The sequence below is a fragment of the Sapajus apella genome, unplaced genomic scaffold (genome assembly GCF_009761245.1).
Source record: "Sapajus apella isolate SASKATOON/1434 unplaced genomic scaffold, GSC_monkey_1.0 scaffold35, whole genome shotgun sequence".
NCBI lineage: Eukaryota > Metazoa > Chordata > Mammalia > Primates > Cebidae > Sapajus > Sapajus apella.
Genome location: NW_022436975.1, coordinates 6,633,588 through 6,649,815, shown reverse-complemented (window position 1 = coordinate 6,649,815; position 16,228 = coordinate 6,633,588). Strand labels below are relative to the sequence as shown.

General features: G+C 44.7%; 1 long non-coding RNA gene across 1 annotated transcript; it reads right to left on the bottom strand.

Moving 5' to 3' along the window:
• Positions 1 to 349: 349 nt before the first annotated feature.
• LOC116563470 lies at positions 350 to 12,902 on the bottom strand. The gene is made up of 3 exons (XR_004274411.1): positions 12,820 to 12,902; positions 4,815 to 4,819; positions 350 to 360 (listed from the first exon to the last, which is right to left on the bottom strand). It is a non-coding gene; the product is annotated as an uncharacterized LOC116563470 (long non-coding RNA).
• Between the last annotated feature and the right edge of the window lie 3,326 nt (positions 12,903 to 16,228).

Here is a 16,228-nt window from a genome sequence, read left to right as displayed (position 1 = left end):
TTTCGCTCTTGTTACCCAGGCTGGAGTGCAATGGCGCGATCTCGGCTCACCGCAACCTCCGCCTCCCGGGTTCAGGCAATTCTCCTGCCTCAGCCTCCTGAGTAGCTGGGATTACAGGCACGCACCACCATGCCCAGCTAATTTTTTGTAGTTTTAGTAGAGACGGGGTTTCACCATGTTGACCAGGATGGTCTTGATCTCTTGACCTGGTGATCCACCCACCTCGGCCTCCCAAAGTGCTGGGATTACAGGCTTGAGCCCCCGCGCCCGGCCCCTACCGAAACATTTCTAGAGAGCTCCAAATATGAAAACATCTTCTCCTCCACATACAAATCATTAAAATTCTTTCAGTTCACTGTTCTTTCTTGTCTAGCATCATTCATATCGGAGCACTTGACAATGAAGTCTCTTAAAAACCTAGCTACCAGGGGATCCTGCTGCCATTTTATATTTTGTTGATTCTTCCCTGATCTAACCCAGTGTTCCCTAAACATACTTGACTTGTACTAGGCTGGTTACAATAAAATCCCCTACAGCTGGGCATGGTGGTTCACCCCTCTAATCCCAGCACTTTGGGAGGCCAAGGCCAGTGGATCACTTGAGGTCAGGAGTTTGAGTCAGCCTGGCCAACATGGTGAAACCCCATCTCTACTAAAAACACAAAAATTAGCTGAGCGTGGCAGCGCGTGCCTGTAGTCCCAGCTGCTCGGGAGGCTGAGGCAGGAGAATCGCCTGAACTTGGGAGGCAGAGGTTGCAGTGAGCAGAGATTGCACCACTGCATTCCAGCCTGGGCAACAGAATGACACTCCATCTAAAAAAAAAAAAAAAAAAAAAAATTCCCTGGAAGGTTATCACCAACCCCAGAGATTCTGGCTCAGGAAGCCCAGTGCATTTTTGTTAAGTACCTTTAGGTATTTTCATTTAAGTACCCAGGGGCTGGAATCACTGCCCTAGCACGTCTTTCTTCGTGTTCAGAACTGACACGATAAACAAGCTTGAGCTCCAGGAATACCCTCATCACCATCTCAGCATATCACATCCCAGACGTAACACTTACTACCCTCTGATCCACCCTGAGAAGTTGGGAGAATATGTATATTTCTTCCTTTCCACCAATGCTCCTAAACCCTACTAGTCATGTCCTTTGTAACATCATCCCGTAATGGTCATTACAGCATTTCATTATATTTGATTTCAGGCGACAAGAGCTATTAGGTAGAATAGAAATAAGTTAAAATTGGGACCACTTAAACCAAGTCGTGTCCTCCACCACACCCTTTCCCACGCTGCCCTATTTCGTGTGGTCCATTCTCCCTAACATCTCAGCAGGAGGCTCTGAGTCCACAGAGGGTCCAATTCTTGGTTTCTCCATCTCTCAGAGGACTCTTTCAAGTCTAAAACAGAGGCAACAGTCTTGAAAGCCATGGATTCGGAGAAACTTAAGAAAGAAAATGTTTTGTAACTGTTGCTGTTTGCTGTGTTTATATTAGAATTCCAGATATTTGCCTGCGAACAGCAGGAGCAATGCCTGGGGGACTCAAGCACAGAACGAATGTGCTTTACAGAGTTAGAGAGTGCGCAGAAAGGAATGCAGCTCTTTTTTAAGCAATGGGTGATTTTTTTTTTTTAATCTAACCAGCTAGGGCAAGGAGAAGGTTATCAATACTCATGATCAGAGTTGATACTCCTTGGTCCCTGTTCAACCTTGTCAAAACCCTTATGAGAAAGAGTTAGACACACCAACACATGGCTGGAAATATGTGAGTAGAACTAATCTGAGATTCGATTTACATATGAAACATTAGGCCAGGAACGACAGCAAGTATGTTCAGGTTTTTTTTTTTTTTGAGACGCAGTTTCACTCTTGTCGCCCAGGCTGGTGTGCAATGGTGCAATCCCGGCTCACTGCAACCTCTGCCTTCTGGGTTCAAGTGATTCTCCTGCCTCAGCTTCCCGGGTAGCTGGGATTACAGGCATGCCCACCACACCCAGCTAATTTTTGTATTTTGTTTGTTTTGTTTTGTTGTCATTTTTTTAATGTTATATTCTCTTTTTTTTTGGTTATTCATTTTATTTTATTTATTTAATTTTTATTGCATTTTAGGTTTTGGGGTACATGTGAAGAACATGCAAGATTGTTGCATAGGTACACACATGGCAGTGTGATTTTCTGCCTTCCTTCCCATCACCTATATCTGGCATTTCTCCCCATGCTATCTCTCCCCAACTCCCCACCCCCCGCTGTCCCTCCCCTATTTCCCCCGACAGACCCCAGTGTGTAGTGCTCCCCTCCCTGTGTCCATGTGTTCTCATTGTTCAGCGCCGGCCTATGAGTGAGAACATGCGGTGCTTGATTTTCTGTTCTTGTGTCAGTTTGCTGAGAATGATGGTTTCCAGGTTCATCCATGTCCCTACAAAGGACACGAACTCATCGTTTTTGATGGCTGCATAATATTCCATGGTGTATATGTGCCACATTTTCCCTGTCCAGTCTATCATCGATGGGCATTTGAGTTGGTTCCAGGTCTTTGCTGTTGTAAACAATGCTGCAATGAACATTCCTGTGCATGTGTCCTTATAGTAGAACAATTTATAATCCTTTGGATATATACCCAGTAATGGGATTGCTGAGTCAAATGGAATTTCTATTTCTAGGTCCTTGAGGAATCGCCACACTGTCTTCCACAATGGTTGAACTAATTTACACTCCCACCAACAGTGTAAAAGTGTTCCTATTTCTCCACATCCTCTCCAGCATCTGTTGTCTCCAGATTTTTTCATGATCGCCATTCTAACTGGCGTGAGATGGTATGTCAATGTAGTTTTGATTTGCATTTCTCTGATGACCAGTGATGATGAGCATTTTTTCGTATGTTTGTTGGCCTCATGTATGTCTTCTTTTGTAAAGTATCTGTTCATATCCCTCACCCACTTTTGAATGGGCTTGTTTGTTTTTTTCTTGTAAATCTGTTTTAGTTCTTTGCAAATTCTGGATATCAGCCCTTTGTCAGATGGGTAGATTGCAAATTTTTTTCCCATTCTGTTGGTTGCCGATTCACTCTAATGACTGTTTCTTTTGCCGTGCAGAAGCTCTGGAGTTTGATTAGGTCCCATTTGTCTATTTTGGCTTTTGTTGCCAATGCTTTTGGTGTTTTGGTCATGAAGTCCTTGCCTACGCCTATGTCCTGAATGAGTTTGCCTAGATTTTCTTCTAGGGTTTTTATGGTGTTAGGTCTTATGTTTAAGTCTTTAATCCATCTGGAGTTAATTGTAGTGTAAGGTGTCAGGAAGGGGTCCAGTTTCTGCTTTCTGCACATGGCTAGCCAGTTTTCCCAACACCATTTATTAAATGGGAACTCTTTTCCCCATTGCTTGTTTTTGTCAGGTTTGTCAAAGATCAGATGGTTGTAGATGTGTTGTGTTGCCTCTGAGGCCTCTGTTCTGTTCCATTGGTCTACATCTCTGTTCTGGTACCAGTACCATGCTGTTTTGATTACTGTAGCCTTGTAGTATAGTTTGAAGTCCAGTAGTGTGATGCCTCCAGCTTTGTTCTTTTTGCTTACAATTAACTTGGCTCATTTTTTGTTGTTGTTGTTGTTGTTGTTGTTGTTGTTTTTTGAGATAGAGTCTTGCTTTGTCACCCAGGCTGGAGTGCATAGGTGCGAACTTGGCTCACTGCAACCTCTGCCTCCCAGGTTCAAGCAATTCTCTGCCTCAGCCTCCTGAGTAGCTGGGATTGCAGGTACCCACCAACACACCTGGCTAATTTTTGTATTTTTAGTAGAGATGGGGTTTTGCCATTTGGTCAGGCTGGTCTCGAACTCCTGACCTCAGGTGATCTTCTCTCCTCAGCCTCCCAAAGTGCTGGATTACAGGTGTGAACCACCACCCCCACCAGGTTTTTTTTGTTTTTTGGGTTTTTTTTAAAGGCTCAGGCAGTCCCCACAGGAAACAGCAGGGTGACCAAAAATTATTGTGCCACAGAAAGTAAAACAGAAGTAGCTGAGTGAGGACATCTTGAAGTTGGGACAAAAACGACAGACATCTACTTGGAGAACAGAAGGGGAGGCAAATGTTTCATCAGAAGACAGAGCAAGGATGGAAGCCCATGAAGACACCAACAGAGAAGCCACATCCCCGGCCCCATGTGCCATGACTTCCAGAACCCCTAGGGAGAAAACAAAGGAAGAAATCTTGAACTGACAATATTTACCCAACAGATACTGGGTTTTGCATGAGAAGCAGCCAACTTAAGATGCCATTAGTGGAGTGGTGATGAGACCATGTAGGTACCTCTTGCCATGTGGGTATTAGAGCTGCTCCAATCATCTGGCCTCCAAGTGGAATCTAAAAGTGGATTCACCTCTAAGGAACCAGAGTCAAAATGTTTAAAAAGGGAAGAAGAAAAATTTGGTTCTGAGACCATTGTTGAGGCCCTAAATCCATCCATGCTTGAAATATGTCTTACTTGTAAACATTTTAATTGTGTGAGTTAAAAAGATCATGGTTACTTAAGCAAATTAGGGTTGGATTTTCTGTTATATGGAACCAAAAGTGTCACAAAAACTGCAAATTAGAACATTCAAATGTTGTAGAACACCAAAGCTGAGGTAGTGAGATAGAGAAGGGGGGAAGAAGAGAGGTTGATTGGCAATTGATGGGGGAAACGAGCCAAAGACGGCCTAGAGGGTGAGCAGTACTGGTGGTATGGCTGAGAAGACTTGGCCAGTCATCAAGGAAGTGCCAGTCTTTTTGCCTGAAAAGTCATCTGTATATAGAAGCATTCAAATCACAACTGAGGCATAGGTCCTACAAGACCTATGCTTGTAGACCTATTTCAAGTTTTGAAATACCAAGCAACACAAATCTGGCTGATTGTTTTAAAGGTAATGGATATGGGACAGGTAGTCTCTACCCTGAGACCATAAAGTTGGCATAAAACAAGGCCAATTCCAAGGCCTACAACCAGAATCGTCCCTAGCAACTGGACAGTGGGTGTGATGCCCAGGGCAGTGGAAAGACCTTTCCAGGTCAAAGCCATAGAGGCCTCCCAGAGGAGAGCAGGATGCTGGTGAGTTTAGGAGAGGCAGCATAAAGCACCGGGGGCGTCTGTGAGAGCAGGTGAAAGAAGTTGCCCTCAGGCAAATGCGCTATTTGCAGGCCAAGAATGATGCTGAACCTCAGCAGGAGATTGGCCCTTTTTCTCCGGATTATCTAGAAATGAGAGGGAATGCCCTAAAAAGCAAGCAAACCTAGTTCTCATGACACTTCAGTGGGCCATAGTCCAGACCTATCCGTGTTAAAACTCCTTGAGACTTGCAGTAAAATATTACTCTTGTAGAGTTTCGACTTTTTTTGTCAATGTTAATCATCGTCAGCTAGCTCAATCTCCGGAGCAAGCATATATGAGCTGTGTTTCTTTCAGAGATCATAAGCTGAAAAGCATGGCTCCTGTTCTGCAAGAGTCTTGGAAACGATAAAGATGTGGGCCAGGCCGGGCGCGGTGGCTCACGCCTATAATCCCAGCACTTTGGGAGGCCAAGGCGGGTGGATCAAGAGATCAGGAGATCGAGACCATCCTGGCCAACATGGTGAAATCCCATCTCTACTAAAAAAGTACAAAAATTAGCTGGGCGTGGTGGCACGTGCCTGTAGTCCCAGCTACTCGGGAGGCTGAGGCAGGAGAATTGCTTGAACCTGGGAGGTGGAGGTTGCAGTGAGCTGAGATTGTGCCACTGCACTCCAGCCTGGTGCCTGGTGAAAGAGTGATACTCTGTCTCAAAAAAAAAAAAAAAAAAAAAAAAAATTGTGGACCAAATACCCAGGCCCTATCAAAGAGAGAAAGGCATGCCCAGTGCACGGAGCCTGCTGCGTCTGCCTTCGCATGATGTGGGGGAACACAGACAACACTCCTGGGGACTTTGCTCACTATATGCAAGAGGCAAATCTGCTGTGAATTGGCAAAGGGAAATAAAAGTGCTGCACTAGAAGGTCCCGGTTACCCTGCGCTGCTCAGCAAGGGAGAGCTGCTCTAGCTGCTAGTGATTCTGTGGGACAGGTGCGATCCGCCAGCATGCTGTGCAGCCTGGGGAGCATACTGCTGTCTTCTGAAAGAAAATGGGATCTAAATGGAAGGGTATCATGATGCTCTACATAAAAATGTGTACATGTCACACTTCTAAAGAGGAACACAAAGGTGAAGAAAGTAAAGGAGCAAGAGGAAGGGAAGGAGGAGGAGAAGAAATACATTTTTCTTCCATTTGTTAGAACACCCTCATTAAATTAAGACGTAACAAAATTACATTTTAAAAGCATATTTGATTTGGTTCCCCTTCAGCCATCAACCTGATAATTTAAAGCATCACAGCCCATTTTCACTTAGTATCAAGGTGCAATCAACGCTATAAAGTACACGTTCTTGCATTCTTTATCTCTGCCTAACAGAGGAGAAAATTCTGTTTTAAACAGGATGCGTGCAGGATAAATTTTGTTTTAAACTGCAATAACAAGAAGCTTTAAAGTAAATCAGACACTGTAAAGTAAATTTACAATGCCTTGGAAAGAGCCCAAGACTGTGGGTTCTTAAATAGGTTCTCCCTGGTAAATGGAGCTGCCACCCTCTCCTTAAACAATAAGTCTACTCCCTTAATAACTTCAAGAAATACCCACTAAAATGACTTTAGTTTGATAAGAAAAAAAAAAGTGGAAATATTTCCAGATCTTTGAATTGTTTTTAACTCCTTGTAGGAAAGTTCTTTGCAGAAGCATTGTTCAAGTTCCCCCCACTCTGGCCCCAGAGCCTTGGGTTCTCCTTCACTCCGAACGGGCCGATGGACTTGACCTTCCAGTACAGGCTTCACCTGCTCAGCCTCCATGCTGGGCACACCTTTCCTTCCCTTGACCTGTGAGAACAGTACACACCAGTGCACGGCGGCTCACCTTGCACTTTACACATCCATCGTTCCTTCTCAAAACATTCAATCGTTTTGCTTTTTATTTATTTCATCTCCCACAATTGAGTTAAACTGATTTGAACTCCCAAATGTGTGACTAGCAGGAAGTACATTTCTGCCCTCCTGGGGGCTCTCTCTTATCCTCTTCTGGACCATTCAAGAACGTCAGAGTCACATGCAGTCCAAACCAAGATCCCTCAAACATTCACTCCCAAGTGGATCCAGGACTCCAACCGCCCTGGAGTCTCTCAAGCCATTGCCACTGGCATTGCCATATCTCTGCCACCCAGGACTGCCATCAGCCTTCCCTCAGTCCAAAGCAAAGGTCTATCTCCCAGCACGGCCAGGACTTCTGCAGTTAGATGTCGCCCCTGTATGCCTCCACTTCCTCAGAGCCACACGTGATGCAAAGACTTTCTCACCATATTTGCCATGTGGTAGCCTAAGAGTCCCATCCTCTCAGTTCAATGAATGTCCGTTCTTCTCTGGGCCCAGCTGCCCTGAAGACATGTTTAGAGTCTACCTATCAGGGACGCATAATCACTGGGCATTCATTCTGAGGAAGAACCACCACAAGTGTTGAGTCACTCACTTTTTTAGTCCTCAAACTACCAAAGCTTGTTCTGCTCCCTTCTCAAACTAAGGCAGTTGGATTGCCTCCAAAGGTGAGTGTCATGGAGGCAGAGTCTAGTCATTAAAAATGTACTTTCGCCGGGTGCGGTGGCTCACGCCTGTAATCCCAGCACTTTGGGAGGCCGAGGCGGGTGGATCACCAGGTCAAGAGATCGAGACCATCCTGGTCAACATGGTGAAACCCCGTCTCTACTAAAAATACAGAAAATCAGCTGGGCATGGTGGCGCGTGACTGTAATCCCAGCTACTCAGGAGGCTGAGGCAGGAGAATTGCCTGAACCCAGGAGGCGGAGGTTGCGGTGAGCCGAGATCGCGCCATTGCACTCCAGCCTGGGTAACAAGAGCGAAAGTCCGTCTCAAAAAAAAAAAAAAAATGTACTTTCACTCTCTTGGGAGATGACTTGCCAACGAGTCATGTCACCAGAAAAAGAAGGAAAGCTCTTGGATGTTTCCCTTTTTCGAGACTGTACAGAAAGTCCTCACCAGCTCAGTAAGACAATAAAAAAAAAGGGGAGGCATATAAATGTGGAATGATGAATTAAAACTGTCTTTATTCACAGATGACATATGGGTCTACAAAGCAAATCTCAAATAATCTACCAATAAAACTATTAGAACTAATAAGTGAGCTAGCCAAGTCACAAGCTAGTATTTTAAAGACTTTCATTCTAGGGTCAGGGGTACAAGTGAAGGTTTGTTACACAGGTCAACTCATGCCACAGGGGTTTGTGGTACAGATTTTATCACACCGGTATTAAGCCCATAGTTATCTTTTCTGCCCCTCTCCCACCGTTCACCCTCCACCCTGAAATAAACCCCAGTTCCTGTTGCTTCTTTGTGTTCATGAATTATCATTATTTAGTTTATAAGTGACAATATGCAGTATTTGGTTTTCTGTTTCTACATTAGTTTGCAAAGGATAATAGCCTCCGGCTCCATTCATGTTCCTACAAAAATACATGATCTCATTTTTTTTTTTTTAGCTGCATAGCATTCCCTGGTGTATATGCCCCACATTTTCTTTATCCAATCTGTCATTGATGGGCATTTAGGTTGATTCTATGTATTTGCTATTGTGAGTAGTACACAATGAACATTTGTGTGCATGTGTCTTTATGGTAGAATGATTTTTTTTTTTTTTTTTTTTTTTTTTTTTTTAGGTAAGTGCCTGTAGTCCCAGCTACTTGGCATGCTGAGGTGAGAGAACCCCTTGAGCCCAGGAGTTCAAGGCTGCAATGAGCTATGATTCTGCCACTGCACTCCAGCCTGGGTGACAGAGCAAGAAGAAAAAAGGAAGAAAGGAAAAAATGAAGGAAATGAGGAAAGGAAGGAAGGAAGGAAAGGAGGGAGGGAGGGAGGGCACAGAAAAACAAGAAATTAATAAAATCGAAACCAGAAAAACAGTAGAGAAAACTAATGAAACAAAAACTGGTTCCTTGAAAAAAATCTATAAAAGTTACAAACTTCTAGCCAGCCTGACAAAGAAGGAGAAAAGATACAAATTACTATATCAGGAATGAAACAGAATATCCCTGCAGACCCTGCAGGTATCAAAAGAATAGTAAATGAATACTATGAACAATTCTATAACCATAACTTAGATCAAACAGACCACTTCTTTGAAAATCACAAACTACCATTCAATATAAAACAGATTATTTGAATAATCTTATAACACTTGAAGAAATTGAATCTATAATTTAAAAAGCTCTTAAAAAAGGAAATCTCAGGCTGGATGCAGTGGCTCACGCATGTAATCCCAGCACTTCGGAAGGCCGAGCTGGCGGGATCACGAGGTCAGGAGTTCGAGACCAGACTGGCCAATGTGGTGAAACCCCATCTCTACTAAAAATACAAAAATTAGCCAGGCGTGGTGGCACATGCCCGTAGTCCCAGCTACTCGGGAAGCTGAGGCAGAAGAATCACTTGAACCCAGGAAGTGGAGGTTTCAGTGAGCCAAGATCTCGCCACTGCACTCTAGCCTGGGCAACAGCGCAAGGCTCCATCTCAAAAAAAAAAGGAAATCTCCAGGCACAGATGGTTTCACAGGAAAATTCTCTCAAACAATCCAAAAGGAAGTAACACCAATTCTACACAATTTCTTCCAAAAAACAGAAAAGACTTCCTAATTCATTTTATGAAACTACTATTACCCTGATCCAAAAACTAGACAAAGACAGTATAAAAAAATAGTCTATTCAAACCCTTTCTCCATTTTTAAACTGGGTTATTTGTCCTTTTATTGTTGAGTTGTAAGTATCAGACTGTGGCTTTGTATTAAATTTTGAACTCAGGAAATGGAAATCCTCCAACGTTTTTTTCAAGATTGTGTTGGCTATTTGAGGACCCTTGTATTTCTATATGAATTTTAGGATCAAGCTGTCCTTTCTGCAAGAAAAGCAATTGGCATTCTAACAGGGATTGCATTGAATCTCTAGTCCAGGTTAGGAAATGTTAGATGACAATGAATATATTGTACAAAAAGTAAGATACTAATGTACTATGATTCCAATTTGAGTTCCAAGTCTTTTCAAACTGGACAAATATGATTTTAACTCTAAATAGAAGGATAAACATTAATTAATAGAAAAATTAATTTGTGGGGTACAGAGTCTCTGCAACCTCCACCTCCCGGGTTCAAGCAATTTTCCTGCCTCAGCTTCCCAAGCAGCTGCGACCAGGCGCACATCACCATGCCCAGGTAATTTTTGTATTTTTGGTAGAGATGGGGTTTTGCCATGTTGGCCAGGGTGGTCTCAAACTGCTGACCTTAGGTGATCTGCCCACCTCAGCTTCCCAAAGTGCTGGGATTACAAGCATGAGCCACCATGCCCAACCAGAAAAAGAAATTTTAAAAATAAGAATAGTAAATAGGAGCCAGGAATGGTGGCAGCACCTGTGATCGTAGCTACCCAGGAAGCTCAGGCAAGAGGATTGCTTGAGTCCAGGAGTCCAAGGGCAGCCTGGCCAACTTAGCAAGACCCTTTTTTTTTTCTGGGGAAAAAAAGGGAATTAACAAATAAGGTACAAGCTGAGTGTGGTGGCTCATGCCTGTAATCCTAGCACTTTGGGAGGCTGAGGTGGGTGGATCACCTGAGGTTAGGAGTTCAAGGCCAGCCTGGCCATCAGGGTGAAACCCCATCTTATTTTTACTTAAAAAAAAAATAATAATAAGGTACAGAAAAAATAGAGGACCCAGAACAAATAAAGTCCAAGTATATATATGAGACAGTTAATATATGACAAAAATGGTGTTTCAATTTAGTGGGAAAAGAATACACGTTAAGTATTATTATTTTAAAAATGACTATTTTTTACCCTAAATAAAAATACAGACAGTCAAGTTATATAACAAATAAAAATGATGGACACAAATTGGGAGAAAACTGATCCATCACAATAGTAAAATGTAAGAAAAGATGATTTCATTTTTCACCAGTCATATTCACCAAGATTAACAAAATGATGTAACCTGGTTATGATACATTAAAAATGACCACAATATTTTCCAGTTTGTCCCATGAAGAGGTACACTTTATTTTCTACCCCATGGGTCTGGCCTTGACTAAATGACTTGCTTTGGCTAAAGGGATATTAGTAAGTGTTACCCAAAAGTACTGATGCAATGGAACTTGCATCTTCCAGTTCTTGGGAATCCATTGGCCACCAATGATATGCTGATAGACAAGTACAAATGACCCAGTTTTCTCCATCACCCCACGTAACAGCCAGCCAACTGCCAGATGTGTGAGCAAGGTCACTGACCTCTAGCTGCCTGTGAAGCTGGAGCACTGCGGTCAACATAGGTGAGCCATCCCATCTAGGCCCTGCTAAATTGCTGATCCATGGCGTGGTGAGCAAATAAGTGATTGTTGGTAATAGTTTGTTACACAGCACAGGTTAACCGACGATACGTTGGTGTGGGTGGGAGTATGGAAAAGTCAACACTGTTGTGAACTGGCAAAGTGCAACTGAAAGCAATCTGGCAATGTGAAATTTTTAAACATGCATACCTTTTGGCAGCAATTCCACCTCTGGAAGTTTGTCTTTTAAAAAATCTGGACACATGCTCACAGAAATTAAAAAATGTTTCACATCAGGAAAAAAAATGAGGACAATTTTTCTTTTCTTTTCTCCTTTTTTGGAGACAGAGTCTTGCTCTGTCACCCAGGCTGCAGTGCAGTGGGGTGATCTCTGCTCACTGCAACCTCTGCCTCCTGGGTTCAAGTGATGCTCCTGCCTCAGCTTCCTGAGGAGCTGGAATGACAGGTGTGTATCACCATGGTTCATTTTTGTGTTTTTAATAGAGATGGGGTTTCACCATGTTGACCAGGCTGGTCTCAAACTCCTGGCTTCAAATGATCCACCTGCCTCAGCCCCCAAAGTGCTGGGATGACAACCACCACATGCAGTCAATTTGAGTTCTCACTTTTAAAATTGTTTCGATTCAGAGGGTGCATACACGGGTTTGTTACAAGGGTGATGCTGGGGTTTGGGCTTCTATTGAACCCTTCACCTGAATAATGAACACAGTACCCATTAGGAAGTGTTTCAGCCCTTGATCCCCACCCTGCCCCACTTTCAAGTCCCCAGGGTTTATTGGTACCATCTTTATGTCCACGTGTCCCGAAAGCTTAGCTTCCACTTATAAGTAAGGACATGTAATATTTGGTTTTCTGTTCCTGTGTTAATTTGCTTAGGATAATGGCCTCCAGCTGCAGCCATGTTGCTGTAAAGGACATGATTTTGTTCTTTTGGATGGCTGCATACTATTCCACGGTGTATATGTACCACATTTTCTTTGTCCACTCCACCATTGATAGGAACCTAAATTGATTCCATATGAAGACACCTTTAATATCCATTAATAGAGATTGGCCAAATAAGAACAGCACAGCCCTGAAACAGAATTACAATGAAGCAGTTTATCGGAATTAACCAGACAAATCGCTCCACCAACTAAGAACGGCCATGCGCCACCACCCACGAATCGAGAAAGAGCTGTCAATCTGTCAATCCTGTCCGTGTCCGGGCGGGTGAGGTTTCCCGTGCTGAGCCAAATTAAGCCGCAGGCTCCACTCCTGGTGGTGCCCTTCCGTCGATTCCTTTAAGTTTCAGCTTTGCAACCACACTCCCCGCGGAACCCAAAGACTTTGGTTTCCCGGAAGCTGCCCGGCGGGTCATGGGAATAACGCCGCCGCATCGCCAGTCGGCATCGTTTATGGCCGGAACTGCGACGGTATCTGATCGTCTTCGAACCTCCGCTTTCGTTCTTGATTAATGAAAACATTCTTGGCAAATGCTTTCGCTGTGGTCCGTCTCGCGCCGGTCCGAGAATTTCACCTCTAGCGGCGCAAAATGAAGCAGTTTAAAGAATGCAGTGCATCTATACAGTGGACATTAAGTAGTAGCAAGCGTCCTCTCTCAAATTTTTCTAAAAATAAAATAGCTAACTGTAAAAGCTCAGTCTCAACCTAACACAATACCCGGTGCCCTCGCACACAATAATTGATTCGATGATAGGCGTATGACGTCCCCTGCATTTTTCTGGCTGGAGCTGCTGGAGGGCACACATCTTATCTAGCGACGAGGCTGGAAAGAGCGGTCCCAATGGATCCAGTATTATTGGGGGTCCACAGCCCAAAGCAATGAGGCCAACAGGCCAAGAGACGCTCAGAAGAGAACAGAGGACTGTTCCACTTTCGGCCCGGCAAGAGCTCATGGGGTGCCTTGAAACTGCTCACCTCACAATCGGCTGAGCTCACGTGTGCAGGGGGTGGGGCCCTGCCTTTCCCTCTCCAACTTCGCCTTACACCGAGGTCCACATCAACCCTACAAAGTTCAAGCCCTACTTGGTGGTGTGTATGCTGCCCATGGTGGAGTGCCTGGCCCTCCTGTAAGCAGCCAAGACCTTGGACCTGGTTGGGGTTTTCAAAGGGCTGATTCGGGGATATGAGCATGACAAGAATTTCCAAGGGAGACGCATCACTGGAGCTGGTGCTGAGGGCTCCCTGCAATGTGCAGAGCTTGGACATCTGTCCCACATCAGCCATGGGGACCCCAACATCCTGCTGAGTGATGAGGAAACCGAAGTTGACCATGCCAGGCACCAGTTTTTTGCTTTCTGACTCCATGTGTCTTTGTTGATGTAGATCGTGTTCATTAGTGCTGCCATGTGCATCCCCAACCCTTGTTCAAAAGACAAACCAAACACACTTCTATAGCCCGGCAGTACACATATATATTATCCTTAAAGGTTCAAAACAACAACAACAAAAAAAGCCAAAAGAAGAAAAAGTCCACCTGTCCTTTCTGTGGCTTAGTTACATAGCCAATACTTCCTTTCTTCTTAATAGTCCAGTCAGAGTTGAGTTTCTTCCACATGCAAATAAAGAATCATGACAAACACGGTCCAGATGTAATATTATATAAAGGAATTCAAAGTACTAACTGTGGAAGATGTTTGTTTCTTACAATGGTGGTATGCTCTTACACTGTGTAATTTTGAATGTCTTTTTTTGTTTTTTTTTTTTTTGAGACGGAGTCTTGCTCTGTCGCCCAGGCTGGAGTGCAGTGACACGATCTCCACTCTGCAACTTCTGCCTCCCAGGTTCAAGCAATTCTGCAGCCTCAGCTTTTTGAGTAACTGGGATTACAGGCTAATTTTTGAATTTTTAGTGTAGACGGGGTTTCACCATGTTGGCCAGGCTGGTCTTGAACTCCTGACCTCAGGTGATCCACCCACCTCGACCTCCCAAAGTGCTGGCATTACAGGCGTGAGCCACTGTGCCCGCCTTGAATGTCTTATAGATTACATAATAAACAATTATAAGTTAAATAATTTCTGAAGAGGAAGACAGGCTAGGCATGGTGGATCATGCCTATAATCTCAGCACTTTGGGAGGCCAAGGCCGTCAGATCACTTGAGCCCAAAAGTTCCAGACCAGCCTTGCCAACATGACGAAGCTTGTGTCTACTACAAATACAAAAATTAACCAGGTGCGGTAGTGTGTGCCTGTAGTCCCAGCTACTCAGAAGGCCGAGGCAGGAGAATCACTTGAACCTGGGAAGAGGAGGTTGCAGTGAGCTGAGATCATGCCCTGTGCCCCAGCCTGGATGACAGAGTGAGACTCTATCTCAAAAAAAAAAAAAGAAAAGAAAAAAAGAAAAGGAAGATGATGTTTCAGGGAATGCAATAAAGTAGAGCTGAACTCTGGTTCCTGATTTGATGTCTAAGAATCGAATTTGATGATCTTACCTAAACAAAGAAAAAAGAGAATTGAGGGGAAGTGGCAGGGCTGAGAGAGAGGGGCAGTAGGGGCCATCTCACGACCTTCCACCTTCCGTAGTGCATAGACTTCCCCCGTGGAGAGTGGGCGCCATGCAAAGTGGCCAGGCCCTAGTCATCTTGCCAGTGCCCCACAGAGAAAGCTGCCTTCCAGGTGAGGGCGCCTGCGCACAGAGCTGTGGACTTGCTGCCCAGGATGGGAGTTGAGAGGGAGGTGGATATGGAAGTGGCCAGCTGCAGCCTGTCTCCCAGGAAGGAGGCAGTATGGTGACCCCCAGCACCCTCTAAAGCATCCCATGTGGCCCGTGAGAGAGTTGGACCCTGCCACATAGGGGATCTTAATCCAGTAAATGACCTGCAGAGAAGCACCAGAGATAAGTACAGCAGTGGCCACCAGGTAGGTAAAATGACCTTTGTTCCTCTCTCTCTCGTTCCTCCACACCCCAGCCTAAAGTGCACACAGCAGGAGACTGCCTTAGAGAGGGAGGGGAGAAGGGATATCTGTAAGGCGGGGTGTCCTTCCTCCTCCAGGCTGGTAGATAGGGTCCTGGTTTAATCCTTTAGGGAGGGAATAGAAAGGTTAAGATTTAAACTATGATTGCAGCTTTACAGCAAATTGACTTTTTGCATTCCTAGTTTTCAAATAAATACAGTTTGATTTTAACAAAAGTAACTAAAAAGTAACAAAACCTTCCCAAGGGATCATTAAAGAGCAAGGCAGGGAGTTTTAAGAGAACATAGTGAAAGCCATTCCACGAGACAAACAAAACTGTTTCGTGTTTCTGTCCTAGTGAATTATGATTGCTCAGGAGGGTGGTCACTCAGAGGTTCAGGCTGCACTGGTGGGTACAGAATTGGGCTAGTGGGGCAGAAGCTCTTTCCCATCAGCTGCCCCCACAGCTCCCGTGGAAATATCAGATGAGAGGAACTCCGATACACGGGTCTCCTCCATCCAGACAGGCCCTGTGCAAATATTTCCAATCCGTACAGTGACTCTGCAGGTAGTTATTTAATATAATCATTGCATTTTACAGGGAGGAAACAGACCTTCTGGGGGTTGGGGCCCGGCCCCAGGTCACAGAGCTAGCTAGGGCGCTCTAAGAACAGGAGCCCAGGTCACCTGTACAGCGCCCATCCTGCCACGGTATGCCACTTGCAGGAACTCTCACCAGAGCCCCTCAGACACCCCTGTGTCCCTGCGCCGGCCTCTCAGGCTGCTGACCAAGGCACCCAGAATGCGAGGCGCTCCCATCTCTCCTTGTCTGAGGCGGCCCTTTGCCCACCTTCGCTCACGGAGTTTTCAAGTCCTGCCTCTTGCATCATGTTCCTTCCCACTGTTCGGACTCACTGATC